The sequence below is a fragment of the Felis catus genome, chromosome A3 (assembly GCF_018350175.1).
Source record: "Felis catus isolate Fca126 chromosome A3, F.catus_Fca126_mat1.0, whole genome shotgun sequence".
NCBI lineage: Eukaryota > Metazoa > Chordata > Mammalia > Carnivora > Felidae > Felis > Felis catus.
In genome coordinates, this window is record NC_058370.1 from 34,782,456 (window position 1) to 34,788,767 (window position 6,312).

Below are 6,312 nucleotides of genomic sequence, written 5' to 3' on the forward strand. Positions count from 1 at the left end.
AGAAGTCTGGTTCTGTTCTCCTAGGCTTTGTCATTCAAAAACCTGTACAGTCAACAGAATGGAAAAGATTCCAGTTATGGACAAAACATTTGGGAGAAATAATGAGACAAAGTAGCTTTTCCCTGAGCTGGAGGGAAATAAAGAGATTTAGCAGATGTATTAAGAGTATAGATGTCAAAGGAATAATAAGGGAGGAATTTTGCCTCCTATGCAAAGTACCAAGGAAATAACAAGACCCCAGAGGGAGTGCAATCTTATCTAATTGCACTTTGAAAGCTTCAAGAAATTCCCATATCCTAGAGTAGCATAAAAACAACAAAAGAATTCCAGGACTCCCTAGGATGGAACAGATGAAGCAGAAGCATTGGATATAAATGGACCAGGAGTACAAGAACAAAGCAAGACAACAGATGACTCAGAGGATGCCTGCATAGAAAGATGAACTGAAGATCAGGTGGGTCCTCCTTCTGGCATATCTTGGCACTATACAAGCCTTCTGGAACATAGCTGCCACTGAAAACAATTAACTTAGAATATTTAGCAGATGGATACTCAAAAAAAATGAACTAAGTTGAGTTATATAAAAATAATGCACATCCTACCAAAGGCTTCTGAATTAATTAAGATAATTATTTATACCCAAAAGGCCTAAGCTCATCTAAAATGTCCTTTAAGACTAGAGGACCACACTACTTTTATGATATGCAAGGTAAAAGTTGTTCAACTGGCCAACTGTGGTAAAGAAAGAGTTTCCTTAAGAGATTCCCTTAGAGATCCATTCTGTTCTCACTGCTTGAAACTTCAGTGATAATTTCTCCTTTAATCCCAAAATTTGCTCTTCTCTGCTTCTAAGACTGAGCATACGTGAATTTTCACTTAAATACACTCAAGACCACATTGTGTCTTTTCCATTCCAATGGACCATGGTGGGCTGTGGTTCAATATATTCGATTATTCTATCTTATCAGGTGCTGGATTCTAATTTTGGAGATACAAGGCTGTGCTCTATGCTGTTTACCTTACTTACTACTTGCCTAAGCCCTATATAATTCAAAGGGAGTTTGAAAAACCACATGGCTAAAATTAGCTATTTCAGCTGTCTATGCCTTCCCAAATCCTCTCTGCTCTTTCTCTTTCCCATCCTATTCAATACATGGATCTTATAAGCACCTCTGAGAAAACTATTATTTTCATTTTCAACTAACTTTCTAGTTTACAATTTTTCTGGCCTATCTTCCAGTTCATTGATTCTCTCTTCATCTGATTCTAATCTGCTATTAAATCTGTCCAATTGAGTGTTTGTTATTCCAGCTATTGCATTTTTTGTATCTAGATGTTTTATTTGGTACTCTTGTAAAACTGTTAAGGACACTTTTCATGGTATCTGTTCTCTGAAGATTATTTATAGTTGTCTTTTTTTCTTTATGTGTAGTAAATTGCTTTATATCTGTTAGTTTCACAGTTTTATTTCTTCTGGTTCTTCTGTTGGTACTTCATTTTCTTGTGTGCTTAATTAATTTTTACTGTATAATGCTTATTTTCCTTGAAGAAATTATTTATGGGAATTCTCAGAGACCTAGGAAGGAGACATTTTCTGAAAGAAAGAATTGGTGTTTGTTTCTGCATGGTGCCTATGGAATTATCCAACCCAGATACATTTAGTGTTCTTTTTAATGTTTTGAACCACTAATGTATGTGATAGTCTACTTTAAAGATGAAAATTCTTGTTAGGCTTGTTTGAAGATATAACCTCTTTGGATAGTTTTCCTCCAACTGAGAATCAAAGAAACTTTTTTTGAAATCTTGTAATAAATACAGTATTAGAATTAGTTTTGGTTTTCCTTTATTCTGACAACAAACCTTTTGGGGCCCCAGCCTAGTGGGTGAAGGGTCTCCTATCAGATCCTCTAATTTGAATAGACTTCTTACATTTTCATTTTTATCTGGCTTACTCAGTAAGGCCATCAAAATTGAAGTCCAAATTTGCCTGATAGGTAAATATTCTCATGATAAAATTAGCTTGAGTTCTGTGCTTACTCCTCTGGATTCCAGCTTTCTCTTAGATTTTAGCTCATTAATTACTTGCTATCTTGTCATCTCTTTATTACCTTTAAGAAAATATTTAGGTTTTGGGCAGCTTGGGTGGCCAGTTGGTTGACTGTCCAACCCTTGATTTCAGCTCAGGTCATGATATCATGCACAGTTCATGAGATCAGGCCCCATGCCGGACTCTGCACTGACAGTGCAGCCTGCCTGGGATTATCTCTCCCTCTCTCTCTGCCCCTCCCCTGCTCATGATCTCTCTCTCAAAATAAATAAATGAACTTTAAAATATATATATATATACATATATACATATACATATATATATATGTGTGTGTGTGTGTGTGTGTGTGTGTGTGTGTGTATTTAGGTTTCTATTTCATCTACCATTTTAGTTGTTTTCTGCGGGACAGTTACTCAATTTCTATTGGTATTTTGAAATGTTTCAACTATTTTCCCAAAGAACACCTTTGATGCTTCTTAGACCAGTTCCTTCAACTAGATAGCATGAATATATTACTATCAATAACCTGTGAAAATGGGCAATCAAAGTCTAAAAATGAAGTGGTTCATTTGTTATTGGGGACGATGTATAGCCTAACTCACATATTTTAGCTGAAATAAAAATCAAATAGGGAAATGTCCAGTAGAGATGGTAAAAACTCTCCCTATAGTCTAAAGACCTTCAAGTTGTTAAATATATTATGATATCCTTATAAGCTAAATTTAGCATTTAGAGCTCCAATTTCTCTCTGAGATGTGTAAAAATTCATCTAGCCTGAGAGTTCCCTATTGGCTACACCTCTGAGAAGTCAATTATTCTCACCAACACCAATTTTAATTTATGCATGCTAAATTACTTCTGGATTTCTTATGTGATTTTTAATAGAAGGTATAATATCAAATTGAAGGACTAATGGCTTTCAAAACAATAAGATAAAACCTGATCCTAGTCACCAAATTGCCTGAGGAAACAGACATTTTGGTTACATGATATTTTTCACTACGAAATAAGTACAAGGTTGATTCTTATTCCTTACTTTATCCCCACAGCTTATTGTAGCACTGAGCCAGGTGCAATAGATGACAATCAATAAGGGTTGAATGAATTAATTAACCCTTGGTTGATTGAAAAAATGGCACTAATTCTTCAGAGCCTCTCTATACTTTTACAATGTGACTTTACAAAGTTCTTCCATCAAGAAGTCATGTCTCTGCCCAAACTTTGAATTTGTGCTGCTCTTATGATGGGTTTTGACCAATAGAGTGAGATAACTCCATTATTCCAGTTCCCAGACTAAACTTCCCTCATTTGGAACCCTGATACCACCATGAGCACAGTTCTATACTAGCCTGCTGGAAAATGACAAAGCAGAGTAGACTTCATTTCCCCAACTGAAGTACCAGATGTATGATAGACTTCAGTCAAGGTTAGCTAAGCCACCCAGCCACCCAGCTGCCCAATTGAGGTAGCAGAGCTGTCCCAAAGCCAACCTGCAAACTTGTAAGCATGATAAATGGTTTTTGGTTTTAGCCACTCAATTTTGGGGTGGTTTGCTACACAGCAGTAACTAGTACAAAATCTTTGTTGCAAGCCTTCCTGAGGGTGTTTAAGAGGAGAGGGTGCCAAGTTGGAGATAAGTCCTCAGTTCCAGTTTAGTCTCTGCCATGAGCTTGCTAATCTTGCACAAAACACTTCATCCCCTCTCTGTATCAGATTTGAGATTCCTTTAAGTTATAATCCTATAGGTTGTGTGGAATCCCCCAAAATGATTTACTCTACATTCCTGACAAAAGTTTGTGTTTTTTCCATGTTAGGCATTTATCAAGGGAATTTGCTTGTATATGAAGTATTACTAAGTATAGAAAGTTAAGTTGAACATGTTCTTACTCTAAGCCACTCCTCAAATTACATTTTTAGAGAAATTTTTTCTTGAGAGTTTTCTACGATTTTTGTTTTCTTTTGTTTTCACCATCCTATCCTCAAAGTAGAAGTCAAACAAACAAAATTTTTTAAAATAAGTGAGTGCCCTCATTAACCAGTACTTCAGTGAACTTTGTTCTTTAGCATCATCCCAAAGAGGGACACAAAACAGATTTCACAAAGAAACAAAAATGCCCTCTCAATGACCATCTAGCTTTATTGATTACATTACTAGAGCAGAGAGATATAGATCACTGGAGCTCATAGTCTCAATTCTGAAAAGTGTATCAGACTAATATACATACAAATGGACTCAAACATACAGATTTGTGTTTATATAAGGAGAGTTGGTGCATCAGTGATTCTTGATATGTGATGATTAGGGACCTCTTTGAAGATCTGATCAAAAATAGGAACCCATGGTTCAGAAAAGCACCCATATGTGCACATACACATAGTAGACTTTCTCATGCTTTTTGCCTTCTTAGCACATGTTCTGGCACATTATGCTCCACAGCAGCTGGGCGAGGTGCCATGAGTGTCCAAGAGCAGAGACAGCAGTTTTTCCCTGGAATAGTCCACAGTATAACTCTGGAGTTGTTCTAAACCTGATTCTCAGACTCTTTCAGGGATGCTGTGAACTATCTAACACCTTTAAGAAATTCTTCAACTATGTCTTCAACAGAGAATTCTGACTGATAACGCATAAAAAATACATTTTGCACACAATTCCTAGATTTTGTAAGACCACCGGAAGATGATTAACAGCTTAGCTCTCTTAGAATACATAGGTGTTCACACATTAATAATATGATACGTATAATGGTATAATACAGGTGGAGAGGTTAAAAATGGGATAGAGAGGGGTGCCTGGGTGGCTTAGTCAGTTAAGCGTCCAACTCTTGGTTTTGGCTCCTGTCATGATCTCACAGTTTGTGGAATCAAACCCCACATCAGGTTCTGCACTGGCAGTGTAGGGCCTGCTTGGGATTCCCTGTCTCCCTCTCTCTCTCTTCCCCTCCCCCACTCACACTGTCTCTGTCTCTCTCAAAATAAATAAATAAACAAACTTGAAAAAAATAAAAATTAAAAAAATGGGATGATGAATGGAGACAGGGCTTCGTGGAATGGAAGAATTAACTTTGGGTGAAGTAAACAGACTTGCCTCTAGTCTTTGCTTTGCCACTAACTACTCAGTCATTCAGCACTAGGTGGTATCTACATCCTCTGCTCTGAATTTGAGCAGCATTGTGACTAATAGAATACTACAGTAGTAATGCTATGGAACTTCCAAGGCCAAGTCAGTCAAGGTAATACAGCTTCTGTCTTGTCACCTGGGATACCCTGAGCCATGGCATAAGATGTCTAACTACTGGAGGCCATCATGCTGTTAGCACACCCAGGCCATATGGAGAGGCCATGTGAGGTGCTCCTGGGGCACTGAAAGTCAGTGTCAACTGCCAAACAGGACCCTGTTATTTTTTGATGCCAACTGATAAATCTGCCCATGACAAAAGACATGAAACCAGGACTGTCCTGGGCAAAATGGATGCATGATCAGTTTTGAGCATCTACTCTGGGCACCTTGGTCTTTCTTTACCTCTGCGGATTTCATTAAAATGGGAGGAGAGTTGTTGACCTAGTAGATGTCACAAACTCCAGTGCTTAAGGATAGGGCAAGTGATAAAACACACAGACAGCTGAAAGTGAGTAACAGAACATGGCAGACACCTCAGCAAACTGAAAGGCATACACTTAGTCTAGAGGGAACAGCTCAGCTCCCATATTTATTATCAGAAAGAAATGTGAGCTCATTTCCTGACATTCTGATGTTTTTCAAGAGAAACTAGAAATCTGAAAATCTAAGTTGAACTTTTCAACTTAAATTTAACTTAAGTTAAAGTCTTCAATTTAAATTCAAAACTTTGTAGACAATTTTTAAAGTAGGCTCTATGGGCTACAGGATTTCAATGAAATCTTCAGGCTTATAGGTGAAAATTAACTTACACATATTACTGCCACCCTTAGGTCTCTGTTAATTCTGGTTCTCCATGGGCTCACTTTGGGAGTAGCTGTCATCTTTGTTAGAGAGTAGACCACTTCTTTCTCTTGTCTCAGAATTGCAAATTGAAGCTGATTGAAGCTCCCTTTCTATACTTTGAGCTAAAGGAGCTTGAACTCTATCATGTTGATTCACATAAATGTCCACCCGTGTGCGGAAAAAACATGCAAATCATTCACTCCATGTATTATTCAACTATTGTTATAATCATCCTGTGTCACAAATATCCAAGCAACTTATAACAAAAATCACAGATTCCTACCATAATCACAGATCCAGGGGT